This window comes from Lytechinus variegatus, chromosome 17, assembly GCF_018143015.1.
Source record: "Lytechinus variegatus isolate NC3 chromosome 17, Lvar_3.0, whole genome shotgun sequence".
Taxonomy (NCBI): domain Eukaryota; kingdom Metazoa; phylum Echinodermata; class Echinoidea; order Temnopleuroida; family Toxopneustidae; genus Lytechinus; species Lytechinus variegatus.
This window is the reverse complement of record NC_054756.1, coordinates 5,707,438-5,726,603: the sequence shown is the minus strand read 5'-3', so window position 1 is coordinate 5,726,603 and position 19,166 is coordinate 5,707,438. Positions and strand designations below refer to the sequence as shown.

General features: G+C 36.5%; 1 long non-coding RNA gene across 1 annotated transcript; it reads right to left on the bottom strand.

Moving 5' to 3' along the window:
• Positions 1–250: 250 nt before the first annotated feature.
• Positions 251–17,704, bottom strand: LOC121430640. Its single transcript, XR_005972048.1, has 3 exons — positions 17,338–17,704; positions 2,780–2,864; positions 251–331 (listed from the first exon to the last, which is right to left on the bottom strand). It is a non-coding gene; the product is annotated as an uncharacterized LOC121430640 (long non-coding RNA).
• Positions 17,705–19,166: the final 1,462 nt, after the last annotated feature.

Here is a 19,166-nt window from a genome sequence, read left to right as displayed (position 1 = left end):
TAAAAATGACAATTTTCTTAATCAAAATTTATAACAAATCTGAAGTGGAGACAAATTAGTTTAGATTGAATAAGTGAAGAAATAAAATTTTAAAAAGTCGATAGTCAAATAGTGAATGCATGCAAATACATATTTTTCAAGCTGGGCCTATATCGCAAGTATGCTGTTTATTCTCCTCTAATATATATAATTGTATTAACCAAGGCTGGGCTCCCTTTAAAACGAGAAAGGAAGATTGTGATTATAGTTACATGTCTAAAGTCTTGCTCGTTTGATCCGACGTCGTTTGAGGCCGAGTACCACTCTGTCCAGTAGGTTGTCGCTGGGGACGCTACAACGATGAAATAAATAATAAAAAAAATATCAATGAAAATTACGTTTTGAAATGAAGGTAATAGCAGGCGCGGATTCAGGGGGGGCACAGGGGGCACATGTTCCCCTTTTAAGAAGCAAAATTAAAATTTGTAATGTAAAAATGCCATTGAAGACCTTTTTTTTTGCTTGTCAATTTTTTTTTCCTGAAAAAATTCGCCCCCCCCCCCCTTTGGAAAATCCTGGATCCGCCCCTGGCATGCCTGGGTAATAGTATTATGACGACGGCCATGTGCTGCGGTCACATCCGTGATACAGACTCCCAACCAACCTATGATATGTCAGTGGGAAGTAACGTAAAATGGCGATTTATAATCGGTTTCGTTGATGTGACAGTACCATACACAGCATCAACAGCTGAGAGAGGGTTGGGAGAGAGCGAAAAAGGGGATAGGACGGAGATGGAGCGAGTAAGGAAAGAGAGGGAGAGAGACATACGGAGAAAGAAAAAGAAAGAAACTAGGGACTTAACGGAGATGGAGCAGCATAGAGAAAGAGATATAGATAGATAGATAGATAGATAGATAAATAGGTAGGTAGGTAGGTAGATAGGTAGGTAGGTATAGATAGGTAGGTAGGTAGGTCGGTCGGTCGGTCGGTCGGTCGATAGGTCGATAGGTCGATAGGTAGGTAGGTAGTAAGGTAGGTAGGTAGGTAGGTAGATAGATAGATAGATAGATAGATAGATAGACAGACAGACAGACAGACAGACAGACAGACAGACAGACAGACAGACAGATAGATAGATAGATAGATAGATAGATAGAAAAAGAAACAAGGAGATGTAGCGAGTAAGGAAAGGGAGATAGATAGAGACATAAAGAGAAAGAAAAGGAAAGAAACAAGGAGATGGAGCGAGTAGGGAAAGAGAGAGAGAGACATAAGCATAGAAATAGATGAAAACAGCGAAAGAGAAATACAAAGAGAGTCTCGTAAAAGGATAAGGGAGTGGGGTGAGAGAGGAAGGGGAGAGGCGGAAATCACTTTGGAATTAATTGGCTCTTGATCGCTTTTGGCAAACATGCTTTTAAATTGATAAATTCTTCATGAATTTATGATTGACATTAGTATGCATAGAAAATCGACAAAATGTCTCTTTTCCTTCTGTTTTGCTGTGTGACCAGTTTCATAATTGTTTGAAGCATATCCTGTTCGATGATCTGAAACTGGTAATGAAGTTTAATCGGAGTTGAGTATAATGCCATTGTGAAGGTCACAAAATGAGCTGCATTGACAATTGATGAGCTCAGTCACACCATCCAGACCAGTTTCATATCGACTAGATTAATAACGTTATTCCCAATGCCATACCATCGGTCGGTTTGGAGTCAATTTCGTTGGTGTGACTGCATGCTAGAAATTGATCTCTCTTTTTGTAAATACTTTTTTTTAAATAAATATACAACCTGAAACACGCACTTCAGCATGTTCAGAGCATCCAAAAAGAATTAACACACAAACCAATCTCAATGGTAACATAAAAAACGACCCCCCCCCCCTTCAATTCCACATACAGTAAAAACACTGTTTCACATTTCTTACAATGACTTTTCCTATTATGAACATTGCAGAAGTTTTTTTTTAGTTGAGTTTCATCTTTATATTTAATTATCAATAAATTAAGAATGGCTGTTAACCTGCTAAACAGCTATAAGCCTACTGTAAAGTCCATATACTAAAAACCTTTGTATAAAATATCAAACGATGATTTTAAAGTGCGCAAACTAAATATATAACGACTTGCAGCCGTTGCCATGGTTGCACAAAGAGTTGAATATCGAACGAAAGTCCATCATTCTGGTTGGTTAAAATAGTGGAGTAAATGATTTTTAGAATTACGTTCGACAGGGCAAGGCGAGAGCAACCCCCCCCAAAAAAAAAAAATTATAGTAATAAATGAAATAAAAACTGAAAATAAATAAATAAAGTCAAAAGAAGAGGGAAGAGCAAAGCCAACTGGACAAACACTCTTAAAAAAAAAATCGAGTGAGGGGAAATTCTGACCTTTTGTTAAAGCAAAAAATAATTTGTACTGTTTGAAAGAAATTGATTACCAAAGTTTTTCCTTCCTAATCATACCGTTATTTCTCCTTTAATTGTATTTTCTTGGTAGTGGATTGTTTTGTTGGGGTGCCCTCAAGCCCCCCCACACACACACCCACACATACACACGCGCACACACAAACGATATTGGTCCGATATAGAGCAATTACATCTTTTTTTATATCATCTGTAATTTTCAAAACAAAATGCCATCAATGCCATTGAAAGCTCCAATAAATTCATGGTCATTTACCTACTATTATGGTCATAAGGCTATATAGGCCTCGTTAGATTCACCTACACAAAAAAGGAAGAATATTCATTTTTTCCGTACAAAGAAAAATACTTTTTTTCCAGCCCCTACCTTTGTCACAGGGTGTGTGTGAAGGCTCTTGAGATCTCTCATTTTTCTCCATGTGTGCCATTCGGATAAGCGTCAAAACTATAACCTACAAAAGAACAAAAACACAAAACAGAAACATCCGAAACATTATCTACAATAAATACTAGCTAGAAGTTGTGAAATTATTGTTTTTCACCGACTCATGCGTAAATTGTTCGAAAATACGATCAGGGAAGGGGTGTTTAAATTAGGTTGTACATAGGGTTCGACCGCCTTGGTATTTTGGGAGGGGGAGACTTCAACGGTAAGTCATAACGGTAAGTCATCGAACTTGTCGAAGGTAAGTTATCGGACATAATTTCTATTGTTTAAGGATGTTTTTTTTTGTTCTATTCTCTGAAATCAAAATACGCATTCACATTCCATAAACAAGTTTTACAAATTATTTGAAACACGATTATAAATTATACAATAAATTCATATCTCATACAATCATACAAGTTATACATCAAACTTCATATGTAGATTAATAATGAAACGTTTCAACAATTACAAAATGAAATATTAACAAGATGTATTAAAATGACAAGAGAGAAAAAAATGATAAAAAGGTGATGTTTTACCTCCCACCCCCCTCCGCCCCCCCCCCTCAGTTCCCAGGTAAAGAACACCCTCCCCTTTATGCCTACTCAACACGGAAGGGACTCAAATTCCCCGTTTTATTCTTGATTTTTCTACAAGAAAACAAGAGAAACAAGTGTTTCTTTTTGTTTAATTGCGTGTGTGGGTGTGTGCGGTGTGTGCGTGTGTGTGTGAGGTTTTGTCTCTCACTAAGCTCACATACACCCATGGAGTTCAGCAGTGGCGTACCTAGGATTTTCTACAGGGGGGGGAAACGTCCTACAAAAAATTTGACAAGCAAAAAAAAAGGCCTTCAATCACATACAAAGTATTTCGTACTTTCGTAATAGGTCTTCAAGCTCGTCAGGGGGGCAATAAAGATCCTTAAGATCGTCAGGGGGGCAACAAGGGTCTTCAAGCTCATCAGGGGGGCAAAAAAATGTCTTTCAAGCTCGTCAGGGGGGCAGGGATACGTCCTTTGAATGGTTGTAGCTCGTCAGGGGGGGGCAGACTCCGCCCCCCCCCCCCTCCGTAGGTACGCTAGTGGATTTCATTGAAATCCGTTCGCCCGCCAAACATCGCAAAATAATAATAGCTTTGACAGATCTGGATTTGGAATTGTTAGTGTACGGCAGCACTAGAATGAATATTGGATATAGTTACATTTAATCTTAGGGATTATTTGTTTTAATCTCGAGAGATTTAAATTCTAATCTGTTAGCTTCATATCAAATCCACAAGGTTTAAATCTGAATCTAATATTCGGAATGTCACTATCAGCCGATTATGGTTTTGTTTGAAATCCTGTAATATCCCAACCTTGGATGCCTTTCAACATGTTTATTGTTAGTGCTAAATAAAAATGGATATATACAGCTCGAGAGATGGTTGTTTGACCATAAAGTATTGAAGATTGGGAAGGTGGTAATAATTTGAAAAATCAAATCCTGCAAGTTTTATCAATTGTTATGAGAATACCATGCGTTTGATTGCCAAGGTTCTCTCCTCAAATCGTACACAGTGATTGTTCGTTGTCACATTTTTTTTATAATGACACATGGTATGCTTACGTCGTCCAAGCCCCACCTCCTCCCACGCACTCTACCTCCTATATACTTATACACCGAAAGAAAACAGTGCCTTGACGCTAGTGCCTCAATAGATTACATCGGAAATAACAAGTAAAACTTCCGTATCAGGGATTAGATGAGAAACAACAAGAGACAGAAAGACAGACAGACATACAAAGACTAACAGGCAGACAGACTGAGAGAGAGAAAGAGAAAGGGGTGGAGGAAAGGCGGGGAGGGGAATACAAGCGTAATTTGCTGGGGGTGGTGATTTGGTTTCATTTCTTTCTGTTTAACCACGACGTCCCAAAATACATTGCCTGCCAGCCTATGTTACCTATGGAGCGAAAGTTTAAATCTACTTATCCCAGGATAGTATTAGTGACTACTGTACACCCCCCCCCCCCCGTTTCTGGGTGTGACACCCTTATATAACGCTGTAATTGATGAGGGAAAATCGGCTGGCTAATTTTCTGTCACGATTCTTTTGACATCTTTTTTTTTTCTTCAGATTTCATCTTTGCACAATAATATGCTTGCATTAGTATGCACGGGTATATAGTTCATAGTTCTCAACAGTCTTGTTCAGACGCTGGTTTGTATAGTTGGAGCACATTTTTTTTATGCTTAGATTAAAATTCCCGAGATATGATGATCTTATGACACAGCAAAAGCTGTGGTGTTCACCGGTGTACATAGAGGACCACACCAGTTATTTTAAACCGGTGTTGAATTGGTGGTGTTAGTTTTACAGCTATAGGTGTTATTACAACACCATTTGTTGTTACATTTACTCTTTGGTGTTATGTTTAATGTCTAGGGTGTAATTTTAACACCTCAGGTGTGGTCCTCTATTAATACCAATTGGTGTCAGTATTAACACCGTAGTTTTACAGTGTACGACGCAGACGTGAAGGCTGTTTTGGTCGGAGGAAGAGTCAGAGGGTCGACCTTTCCTCCGACCTTACTCCGACTGGACGTCCTCCGACCCTTCCTCCCAAAACAGCCTCCATGTGAACGGGGCTAATGTGACCAAATCGCTTTACAAGAGAAATGTGACAGGACTACGTGTGTTTTCAATCCATGGCACAGGTCAATACAAGGTTACAAGGTCAACTGAACCACCGTTACACCGCCAAAACCCAATCCATGCAGACCGATTGAATCTCGACATGCATACCATCGGTCCTTTTTGGAATCGGCAGTGGCGGATCCAGGAGGGGGGGGGGGGCACATCCGGCCTGTGCCCCTTTGCCCATTTGAGAGCCATAACCAAAATTTATATCGTAATTATGCGGTTTTAACCACATCCCCCCCCCCCCCGCACCTTTGAAAGTGAGGATTTTGCTTGTCATATTGTCCGCGAACAAAATTACCTTCAATTGCATATAGGTGAAAGCCTTTGTTTTGCTTTTCCATTTTTTTTTTTAATCTAAAAAATGTGACCCCCCCTTGGAAAATCCTGTATGTGTCACTGGGAGTCGGTTTCGTAGGTGTGACTGTGCCCTAAGTGTAATTATGCTACTACACCTGTAATCCCATTAATACGTTGATGAGTTTATCCCTATAAAAGCGGAATGAAACACTTTAACACAATTACCATGCTATCGATAACCTTCGACTGCCGAATAAATAGCTGTCATTACAAAGTTACAAATTCGGACGACATTGCATGGATTTCATTATAATTTTGCGGGGTCATACACTTATAATTTTGCTTTTCAAGATTGTGGGATTATACTTGTTTGTGACAGCAGATATTCATCCCATTTCGAAGTATGTCTTTGGTGAAATATAAAATAATATACATTAAATTTCAGTTTCATACTCAAATTTGTTTCTAACAGAACAAAAATAATCCAAATCCATTTCGTACTTTTTTTATATATATATTAATGAATAAATTATTATAACAAAATTAAAACAAATATAGGGCAGGACGCGTCATGAAGACTGCATGCATAAATGAAATTTTAGGACGAAAAGGGTAAAATAACACGGATAAAATGTAAAACAGGACGAGCTCTGGCAGAAAACTACATAACGAAGACGAGAACATTTATCTGTGATCTATGCTGCAGTCACAATTCCCTCTTGGCGGCCGCGCGGCGAATCGAAAACAGCCGTTTTATTCATTCAAGCTGGTACAAAATATGTTAAAACGGCTGTTTTCGACTCGCCGTACGGGATATGTGACTGAGCCATAAGACCGAGATGGAAAATAGAGTGGGTGGAATTAGTTTTGAATACATTCGTAGGGAATACTACATAAATGATTTTCAGTTTTCTTTATGAATAATTTAATGTCATTACTTTGAGACTAACTTCGTTATCGGTTTTTGCACACACGCTAATCATGGAAATGGATATTTTCAATAAAGGATGAATTTTATTATTCATCATAATTAGTTTGTGAGCTGTTTTCCCCAAAATACAACTTTACGACTTTACGAGTGAATATTTTCATGAATTTATAATCCGTTCTTTTAATTGATTATACTGTCCCATCTATTGCCACCATCTCTTCAAATAAAGATAAACACACACACTATTATCGAAATTTATAGGATAATTAGTGTACTGTCCATTCATTATATTTTTCCCTATACTTTATCAAATATCTTGAGTGAATAATGTCAAATCCACTTTATTAGAATGTATTTGAAATAGAAAAAAGAGAGGTAACTATTCCTACATTTTTTTCCTTCAAATAATAATAATAATAGACAGTTCTTGTATAGCGCATAACACATTATAAATAACGTCTCTCTGCGCTTCCATGCAAAGGACTTGGATATTATTACCCTGGCTTTAGCCTCGCAGCCTTTTACAGCACGATGGCATTTCAAGGAATAAATTCCTGCCAGGTACCCATTTACCTCACCTGGGTTGAGTGCAGCACAATGTGGATAAATTTCTTGCTAAAGGAAACTACGCCATGGCTGGGATTTGAACCCACGACCCTCTGTTTCAAAGTGTCCGGAGACTAATCCACTGGGCCACAACGCTCCACAAATCTGCATGATGTTATAATTGCATTATTTTTCTAGTATACATATCATATCTAATTATGATTTTGCAGCAGAAGTATGGGGGAAATGTGGCCATTGCAAAGTTCATCATCGAGATTGCATGATCAATTTTTCAACATGTACTTCTCCATTTTCCGCATAATCTATCAGTGAAATGGTGGTGCATGGCCGACATGATTGTGGCTCGTTAATCATTTTATTTGTTCCCCTTGTTTCGCCCTACAACTTAATGGCGTTCCACCCCGACATTTAACATGTTTAACCTTCTTTCCTTGTCCACATTCTTCTCCTTTTCCATCTATTTCTCTTTACTGCTATTTTTTTTAAATCTCATATGCATTCTCCTTCTCCCAGTCAAGACCTCCCCCCCCCCCCTCTCTCTCTCTTTGTCTCTCCCTCTCGCGCCTTTTCTCTGGTTGTGTAATAAACCCACATTGATACGGTTGTCTCCCTCTCTCGGTCTATCTCAGCCTTTCTCTTTCACACACACACTTGTTTGACGCATCCCCATACACCCACCGACCAACACACCCTCATACACCCACACACACACATGTTTCCAACATTTATTTATTAATTTATTAAGGGTTTTACCCAAAATGAATGCATATACTGAATCTAATTGCAATATTTGCAAATATCTATTTTGTGTTAACAACCCTCTATACAATGCACCATCCAAATATTAATTGAATGAAATGCCTGAAATATTGTATAAGGAAAACTAAACTAAGCTAAATTTAAAAAGAAATAAGAAGAGGAATAAATAAACACGCAAAAGAAAATAAAACACACAACACACGAACACCGATATACCCTCACACACATCCCACAACTAATTAATATTATTTTTTTTCGTATTTGGACAAGATTTTATTTATTTCTAGTATTTCCTGACTGATGAATTATTCTGCCTTACAAGCTTAGTATAAATTGTGAAACGCCATTATTAAAGTTAAACCACATTCGTATTACAACGTTAAAATGAAACCGCGTGATGTTCAAGGACGAGCATCACTGAGCGCTATCACGGATTTATTCTAAAAGCAATGTCCTTTGAGAAGAATAGACGTGTTAATCAAAGCTTTCATACATCATAGACAAGTGAAATATATATTATTTAGGGGATGACGCTCAAATTCCATAGTCGTAGTGCGTAACTCACACTTTAGAAAGCTAACCAGTAATGGATAAAACAATGTGCATCAAAGAAATAAAAAAATATCTCACGATACTGAAATTTAAAAAAAGATAATATGGGAAAGATGTTGACATTTCGTTGTTCAAGTATATAAAAGCTGTGATTTTAAAGGGATATTTTGATGATAAATAAACGCATTGATGCGTATAAAGAAATAAAAAATTATTTTATAAAAGTAAGATTAAAAAACATGGAGATGATAAAAAAAATCCATGATTATTGTTCAAAAATCCCATTTTTAAAGGGTCAGTTAATAAACAATAGTTTAGCGCGCATCAAAGGAAAAAGGGTCGTGCAAACCATGGACCGTACATGACTGTAATACCTGTAATGGAGGTCCATGAATAAACCAATAGACGTGTAATGTTATATGAATGATGATAAATTTACATAGTTATAGTGCAAAACTGTAATTTCAATTATATAGTCTTCAATGATAAAATAATTAATGCGCTTGAAAGAATTCAAAACGATTAAGGAAAAGGTATCAAGAAGATGTCGAAATTTCAATTGATCATTTAAAAGAGATTGTCAACAATATAAAAGCATCATGCGCATCAAAGAATACAAAAAAAATATCTAATGAAATAATTACGAATTGCTCGTGGTCCTAATGCGTATACTCTCATTTGTCTAAAAAGCATAGGGGCCACTAAGGAGAATAAAACAATTTAAAAATCTAATAGAAGTATTATTTATGGCGATAATTAATACAATATGAAATGAGGATGACTCTGCCCATTTCATGTTCGTCTTACAAAACTGTCATTTCGAGACATAGTCAATAAGTGACAGAGAGCGTTTATGTACATCATGACATCGACTTAAATCGACTTAACCTAATTGCAAATAGGATAAAGTAATTCGAATAAAATACTTAATTTTGTAATTTTATGCAAAATAAAGATGAATGTATTCTATCGCAGCATTTAAGATTATGGGAAGTTGTTGGACTCGGTATAAACTGAAGAGAGAGACTTAATAGATGGGTGAAGGGAGAGGGAAAGAAGAAGAGGGGGCTGAGAAAAAATACCCACTTCCCATAACGATAATAATAATAATATTAATAATCATAATGATATAATGATAATAATAACATAATGATATTAATAATGATAATGAATGAATGAATAAATAAATAAATAAATAAATAAATAAATAGATGAATAAATAAAAGATAGAAGACAAGTGAGTCATACATACTTATAAGAAAAAAAATATCTACACAACGTATCACTTTAATGAAATATTTTCTTTTGTTTAATAGCAAACTGATAAAGAAATATATAATTTATATAATATGGTTGTGATGAGAAAACAAAAATGGATACATTTTGAAAACTCTCATTTCGTTATCAATAGGGCCCATCAGCCATCAAAGCATGCTATTTCTGGGAGCAAGTTTTGTATCATCAAATTCTTTTGAAGGTTGAGAATACTAATTAATATTCCGAGCGTGAGGTATCGTCACTTTCGCAGCGTATCATCAATATGGGATTTATATTTCAAGAGCTTGGGCCATCTGTTGACCTTAATTTCGGGTGCTTTAATTGCCTGGGCTTTTCATGCCGTCCTAGATAAAAACAAAAGACGCTCGTGGCTCATTAAATTCTCTTTGTATTATGAAGAATTAGACATTCCTTGTGCCTGTGGTATATCACTATATTGTGTGGTCTCTTATTGACGGTGTGTTATTAAGTTAATGACTAGTCTTGAGTTATACACCTTTTGCGAAAAAAAGATAAAGACAAACAGCCTATGATGTATACTTGTTGAGAAAATAAAATATATCGGGTGAAATGGTATTTTTTACCTGCTTGGCAAAATGATACTTGTGGTATGAAATCATTAAATATAGTAAAGCTAGTATGTAATTTACATGCATGTATGCAAAGCTCTGTCTTAATAGAGGGTGGGTAGAAAGCGGAGAGGTGGGCGGAATTCATTAATGAGTCGATAAAACCACGGGTGGTAGCATCGGTACTCCGTCTTAACAGACACTCACTGAAAACCCTTGTAAGGTTTCCATGGTAATGGACCCACCCCCTACCCCTTTAGAGAGATAGAGAGTTAGAGAGAAAGAAAGACAGACAGAAGAGCAGAAAACAAATAAAAAGGGGAGAAAGAAAAAGAAAGGAGATGGGGGGGAGGGAAAAGAGAGAAAAAAAAGTGAAGGAAAAGAGAGGAAGGGGAGAGAGGAAAGAAAGAGAGGGGAGAGAAAAACAATCAGGAAGATAAACGAAATGGAGAGAGGAAAGATTTGGAAGGACAAAGAAAAATTAGAGAAGAAAAGGAAAGGAAAGGGAGTGGAAAGGAATGGAGAGAGAGAGAGGTAAACAAAGAAGGAAAGAGGGAAAAATAAAATGAGAAAGGACTGTGGGGAGAGCCTTTCAGACAGACTGCACCCTGACAGCGTCTTAGCAGAACATGCACCCGGGCGTTGGCATGGTTAGCGGTGTGGAGTTGTTGTTTTACCCCGCTTCCACCCTAGTCGGAGCAGGCCAAAATTTGGAGAAAAAAAAACACATTCCGACACATTCCTGCTTTTACCTCACTGGGAGCGTCTAAATAGGAAGGGGTGATTTTTTTTTTCACCCTGCTTTTATTTTGTCGTGGCAGGGCAGTGAGAAAAGTGTCTGTTAAGACGGGGGTGCATTCATGGTTATATATTTAAAGGCCACACGACTCATAATGTTGCATCATGGGTAAGAAACCTGCCCTGATTTGAGTTGTTGAGGACTTGAGCTGGCGGTATACAGAGCTGCTGGTTCGTATTTGCTTTAAGAGAAATGCATCCATAATACTCAAACTAATCATTTTAGTCTAATTTGTTGACGAGGCGTTACAAACCTCATGAACCTTCGTGGCATTGTTTTACCCAATTATTTTGTTCATACATAAGTTACCATTGTTCTAATTTGACGAGAAAAATCAGGAAGAAAAGTGCACTGCCACCTATTCCGCAAAAGGCAAATTTCACTCCTGTACAAACGCCCAGCCCTCCTTGTATTTTAAACGCAGACATTTGTGGATACATTTCATTTTCAATTTCAATGCATTAATTTTATCTGTTTTAATTTTCAAGGACATTTCTCCAATCGTCATTCTAACGAGCAAACTCCATCATCAATTATAAGTGTATATTGTGTATTTTGTTACTGTCAGTTTAATTGTCCCGCAACTGGAACTTCGTATGATAAAGAAAACATGGTATTGATATTAATCAGCTATAAATATTTTACTGAAAATTTCTGAAAATTGTAAATTTGAAACTCACAATTCTCTGTATTCGCAACGTTTCACCAACCAATATTCGCTTCATCGGGCGAATAGAACTCCGGCAAGTCTTTCCAAGTGAACCTGCGTCCAGGGCTCCCTAACACAACGATTTGATAGCGATCAATCGCTAAATGAACTGACCAATCAATATCAATGTTACACGCGCATTAGGTTTAAAATACAGACCATTACGAATCAGTACGGTTCTTTTATATTTGCAATTCATCGCAAACCTTTGTGTTACGGAGCCCTGGGGCCTGTAACACAAAGCTTAGCAATGATCGTAGAACAATTTTCTACGATTGATTGCATTGACTACAATGTACAATCAATCGTAAAAATCAAGCGTACGATCAATCGCTAACCTTTGATTTCGGGACCCTGATCAGTAGGCCGTAACACCACTTGGTTCCCCCACGTCCCGACTACAGAGAATTGTGAGTTTCAAATTTACAATGGTCATTAATTTACAGTAAAAAAAATTTAATTGATTAATATTAATACTTTATATTATTTGGTTCGTTCCACGAAGTTTCACCTTTACAATTTTCACACATTTCAAGGAAAAGATTTATAACTGATTGATATTTTATGAATTATAAAATTCATGGATTAGTATTAATTATGACAACCGTGAAATGAATAATCAGGAATGAATATATAAAAACAATTTGGGATGTACTTGATCATGTTGATTTAATGCAATAAACATAAACAGTGTTTTCTGAAGCAAAGTTATACCTGTAAAGTAAATTCCACACTTTTATGCTTTTATGTCCTGGTAATTTCTCTATCAAGGAAAAAGCTTTTCTCTGATATATAAATCAAAATTTTAGGATTCTGATCTCGTGAATATAACTAAAGCAGATTTTTGGTGAAGACTTGTGGATAACTATTCGGTAGATACAAGATTTTCCATGCGATCATTGTATTGTTTTCGCGTTGTATTTGAAATGCTGAATTAATCATTATTGATTACATTTCAAGCTAAAACATATCATACATACATAATCAACATAGGCCTATATCTCTGGAGGAAGGCTCGTGAATAGCACATAATAATTTTGCCGATCGTAAAAAGACATCCTTTATTCATATTAAGTAATTCGTCTGAAATGGTAAACAATGAACAAAATGACAAATTTTGTACAAAAGTATTATTCCGTTAACACTACAACAAATTGATAGTAAAATTAAGCCCCGAAAACGTCCGTGTCTAGCGTCTTCTGAACAATCGACTCTCGTTGACGCTTTACCTAGACACGGACGTTTTCGGGGCTTAATTTTACTATCAATTTTTATCACGCATATTTTATTCAATCTATCTATATTCCTTGCCAATTTGCGCCATTTCAATTTCCTATTCTCTCTTCCTCTCTTGCACGTTTTTCTGTGTGCGTAAGGCGTGGGTGTTGTCTACAATACACTTTTCTGTTTCATGTTCAGCAATATTCTTGTTACGAGATGAATTGAATAGTGGCATAAAATGATGAGTAATGACGTTGATGATAATGAGAAATTAGAAAGCAAATGATGACGGTGATGATGGTGGTGATGATGATGATGACGATGATGATGATAAGGGTGATGATGATGATGACGATGCTGCTTATGATGATGATGTAGAGAAGGAGGATGAGGATGATTATGATGATTTTGATTTGATTTGAATTATTGTTTTATTCTCATTTATCATTCGTATAATACGTTTTGATTAATAGTAATATATGTTCATTTATATAGCGCTCTTAGAATATATCATCGTTTCACAGCACTTCACAGTGATGGAATAGAAAATTATAATAACTAATACATGTAAATATTATTGATTAAAAAGCAGAGTCTTGAGATGTTTCTTAAGTACTTCCAAAGACGGAGAAAGTCGCATATATCTTGGAATTTTATTCCAGAGTCTTGGGGCACATGTCTGAAAAGCATTGTCACCTGCTTTAGTATTTGTCCGTGGAATATGGAGTAGAGTAATGTCCGTACTCGAGCGAAGCCCGGGACGTTCTGACTGATGTAGGCGGATGAGAGAGAGAGTCCATGTAGTGTGGAGCTTCATTATGGACAATCTTGAAAACAATAATCACAATCTTGAAAACAATAGGTTGCTTCACTGGAAGCCAATTCAACTCTCTTAATAGAGGAGTAACATGATCGTGCTTACGAGCTTTGAAAATCAACTTGGCTGCACGGTTTTGGACCCTCTGAAGACGTTGCATCTGTGACGAGTTGATTCCATACAAGAGTAAATTTGCATAGTCCAGACGTGACAATACAATGGCTCGAACAGCATGTTCACATACCTTGGCAGTTATTATGGTCTAATGCGGTCTATGTACGAAAGTTGACAATGAAGTCCCCGACAAAGTGCTGAAACTTGTTTATCCATTTTCAGAGTCGAATCCAACTCAACACCCAGACTCTTAGCATGAGACACTGGAAGGATGGTCATACCGGACAACGTGAGAGAGACATCTGCTACATATTGACGGGCTTGTTGGGGTAGAAACAACAAGAAATTCAGTCTTGTCACAATTAAGTTTCAACATTTTGGCAGCCAGCCATTCCTGTAAATTTTCAAAACAGTCTGGGAGTGATTGAAGAGCTTGACTCAATGATTCAGGACTTCTAGGATCAGCAAATGTATAAAGAGAGACATCATCGGCATATGAGTGATAACATACTCCATCGTATTGTATGATAACATCCGACATTGGCAGTGTGTACATGCCGAAAAGTCGCGGTACAATTACCGATCCTTGCGGAACGCCATACTGAAGGGACTTCGGTGAAGACAGTTCACAAGTAACTTTACATCTGCTGGTACGACCTGACAGGTAAGAAGTGAACCACGACTGAGCATTACCCGTGATGTTGAACACTTCAGACAGATGATTGAGAAGAATGTTATGATCCACAGAATCAAACGCAGATGAAAGGTCAAGGAGAAGAACAAATGCAACACGTTTCATGTCCATAGCCTGAAGGATATCATTCTTTATCCCCAACAGGGCAGTCTCTGTGCTGTGATGTTTACGATAGGCCGACTGATAATCAGAGTTGAGCTAAGCTGATTACATAAAAAACATGTGTTGGCTAATCATTTTTTATGCATGTATCATAGAGATGCAAATATAATATCATTCTTAAGAAATATGATATACTACCAAACAACCTTAACATTAACAATTTGCAGGAGAAAGAAGAATTTTCAACATATAAGCAGAATGCTTGATGATGATGTAATCATCTTAAAGACCAAACCCATCCAAGAAAAATGTGGATTTGAATACATAGAGCAAAAAATCAAATAACAAACAAACGCAACACTGAAAATGTCATCAAAATCGGATGTGAAATAAGAAAGATATGACATTTTAAAAAATTTTGGTTATTTTTCACAAAACAGTTATATGCACAACTCAGTGATATGAAAATGAGAGAGAGTCGATGATATCCCTCACTCACTATTTTCTTTTGTTTTGTATTGTTTGATTTATACAATATTTTTAAACGGTTTTGACTATAAGGACCAACTTGACTAAAAATATAAAATGTTAAAACAGTGGTAATACTACATGCTATGGGAGGAACAAAATGATTTCACAGGAAAATGAGGAGAAAATAATTAGAATATTTCTTATTTCTTATAATAAAATACAAAAGAAATAGTGAGTGTTTGACGTCATCACTCCCTCACTTGCATGCCGACCAGGATGACTATTTTTTATTACGCGAAACTGCAAAATATCATAACTTTCCTATTTTACGTCCGATTTTGATGAAATTTTCAGTGCTATACTTGTTGGATATTTTGTTTCTTCTATTCAAAACAACTTTTGTTGGATTCAAGTTGTTCTTAACGAAACAAATAAAACTCATGGAGGCAGTTGTCCTATGCCTATGACGTGCTCACCCTCCTACTTTATGGCTATTGCATTTAAACCCATTATCATCCAACTGTTGTCTATTCTATCAATCTTTCATATACAATCATTAGGAATTAAGTTCGAAGCTCTCGCAATTTATCTTTGCCATTTAAACTCACTTAAATTTTCCTTCCCACTCCATTAAACCTGCCGTTTGACTTTTATTTGCATTAACGGCACAAATCAATTTAACTATCTTAAAAAACGTCCATTTTATTATCGATAGTTATAAGCCTATGTGTTCAAGTTTTAACCTTTTCAAGCTATCCTACTGTATATAGTACGTGTTGCGCATCGTGTTCTGACGATTATTGGTGCTACAATTTCTCGCAAACTTCGTATATCTCTTGGTAAAGTTAATGAATTGTATATTTGGCCGAAGTATTACAATTACAAATTTTCTTATTCTTTTTTTTACCAGTTTCTATTATTTCTATCCACTTATTGAAATTTCCATATTTGTGTATATTTCCAATCTTGATTTCTTTGGTATTTTTGGCTGAATCAACAATAATGATAATAATGATAATGATAATAGTAATAGCAACAATAATAATGTTAGTAATAACAACAATAATGATAATAACAATAGTAATAATGATGGCGATGGTGATAGTGATGATGATGATGATGATGATAGCAAATCTTTGATTTATCTCTACTATTTTAGGTTCGTTTTTAATACAAATAAACGAATTATGAATGAAGAAAATATGTAGAATCAAATAAGTTAAAGTGGAGCAAACCATCGACATATAATTTTTTTTTGCAAGTAACCCATGAGGGGCTAGGCAACATAAAACATGAAATATCAAAGATACGGAATATTCATAACAAGATTTATTTTGTCGGTCGGAGCATTTTTAAAGTAAAATATGACACAGAAATGATGATATAGAGAGTGAGAGATAAAGATCTAGGAAGCTTTTTAAAAAGTGGAAGAGAGTACGACAGAGAGAGTGTGTGAGAGAGAGAAGGAAAAGAATTAGAGATGAGAAGGATAGACTGCAGGGCCCTGGGAACGATTTCTTTTTATTTGGGGGTGCTGAAGTAAATTTGAAAAGCAAGCAAAAAAGGGTTTTACTACAAAATTCAGGTCTTTTTGATCCAGAGATATTTCAAAAGCAATGGGGTGCGGATGTAAATATGTAAGGCAAAAAAGGGGGGTTCACTACAAAATTATGGTCTTTTGGATACATTCTGGCAATTTTACACACCTTTCAGAATAAACCGGGGGTGCTGACTAAGGAGAATAATACACGCAGCACCCCCAAAGTAAATCTCGGGTTTGCCAAAACACCCCCTCCCCCTCCCTTCCCATGTAGGTCATGATAGACCGTGAGAGAAAGAGCGTCAAAAGGGGAAGATAGAAGATAAGTTTTTTTTTTAAAGTAGAAAAGGGGGAGAGGAAGACGGAAAGAGGCGACTTTGTACTACTTACCACTTTAAAGATAAATTTTGCTATCATGGTGAATATTCTAGAGTTGCAATCGGAGAAAATCCAACAATCCAATTTGTTATGATTTTACCGCGCTCAAGTCAAATAGAAGTCGTCCGTTTAAAATCAACCCCTTACTATTGACATCCTTACGTTGTTCAGTTTCAAATTCATCTGGAAACAGAACATGATAGCCTAAGATTGTGCTTCAAAGGTAATCACAGATTTTGTAATGGACCTGAAAAATGTAATCAGACCCATAAAATTGCTATTAATTATAGACGATTTCAGTCTCAAGGATACTTCACGATAACATATTGCGCATGATTTAAAGTTCAGAGCATTTTCCCCCGTCATGGACTACAATTAATATGATGTTGCGAGCGCTGGAGAGAAATTATCGCGAGTCCTTGGTCGCTTAAATGTGATGTTTTTCCTACTTCCAAAGTATCACCATCCGCTAGCTGCTCCGTGAGTTCCATGCGGAAAAGTGAGCGTCCCTCGTTTCCATAGAAACTGAAGAATGGTTGATAGGATGATTGACGGCCTAAACGATATTTGTCTTTTCGATCGATATCGAGTTTAATTGATCGAACACGGGAAGTCTTTGCAAACAAAGAGCTATAAAACATCACTCGTGTAACATCCATGTGAGTGATGGGTGAAAATTATTGAGTGCAGACAGAGAGAGGGGAGGGGGGGCTTGTCATTTTTAAAGGAAAAAAGACAGTATGTTTAAGGCAGTTAGGGATGCAATGGGCATAAGTGCATCTCACCCCCCCCCCCCCCCCCGGCAGAGCCATAGGAGCTAAGCATTGACCAAACAATCAAACTCCACATTATCGTTCAGAAATAGGTTTAGGACTGTGATACCTGGGCCCTGTCTTGAAAAGAATTGCGATTGATTCGATCAATTGCAACTATGGAAAGCCAGCAAAGTCAACATATAAATTACTTGTTGGCTTATATGTTTTTTTTAGTAGATATAAATGTAAATCCATAAATTCATTGACTTCTAGACAGTTCGGTCTGCTCTCCTTCTTTTACAAAGGACATTTTGCACATTTCCTGTCGAAAAAAAATGACACTGATGGCTTTCCATAGAGCTACGATTGATTTGATCAATCATAACTTTATATATGACGGGGCCCTGTTCCTGTATAGATCCCCTATTACGGGGGAAGCAAGGGGCTGACTGCCCCTTTCCTCATCTAAAAAAAACGTCACCTTTTAATTTTCTTACCCTCCTATTCAAATATCCGGAGCGCAACCCCTCTCCCCCCGATAGTTATCTCTTAATGTTACCACTTTTTACATTCTTGTTGTGATTTCCCTGGTAATGATAATAACAGTATACGTTAATCTTATATAGCGCTTATATTAAAGTAAATCAATCTCCTCTAAAACCGCAAAACAGGAAGGTACAAATATAGCAATTCACAATAAGATTGAATCGTTTTGAACAGAATGTAGACAAAAATAATATTCACATGATTAAAATTTACAAGGCTTAATGTGATCTCACGCACCCCCCCCCCTAATTCCATGAGACGCTTAACAGCTCAATATTGCAAATGCCATGACTTTAGGATTTAGTGCAAATGCATGCAAGTATTATATTATTACTCTAAATTGCAGGGATATTGATAAAATCCATGTAGGGAGGGACCAATTGAATTCTTCATGTAATTTGAATCTTAAAAATGTAGTTTTAGATTTGAATCTAAATTGATCCTTTGAGATTTAAAAGTGATTTAATGTTTAAGATCCAAACTTCCACATGGAATTATTCAAAATTCCTGCAAAATCTACAAAACGAAATGTAAATCTTA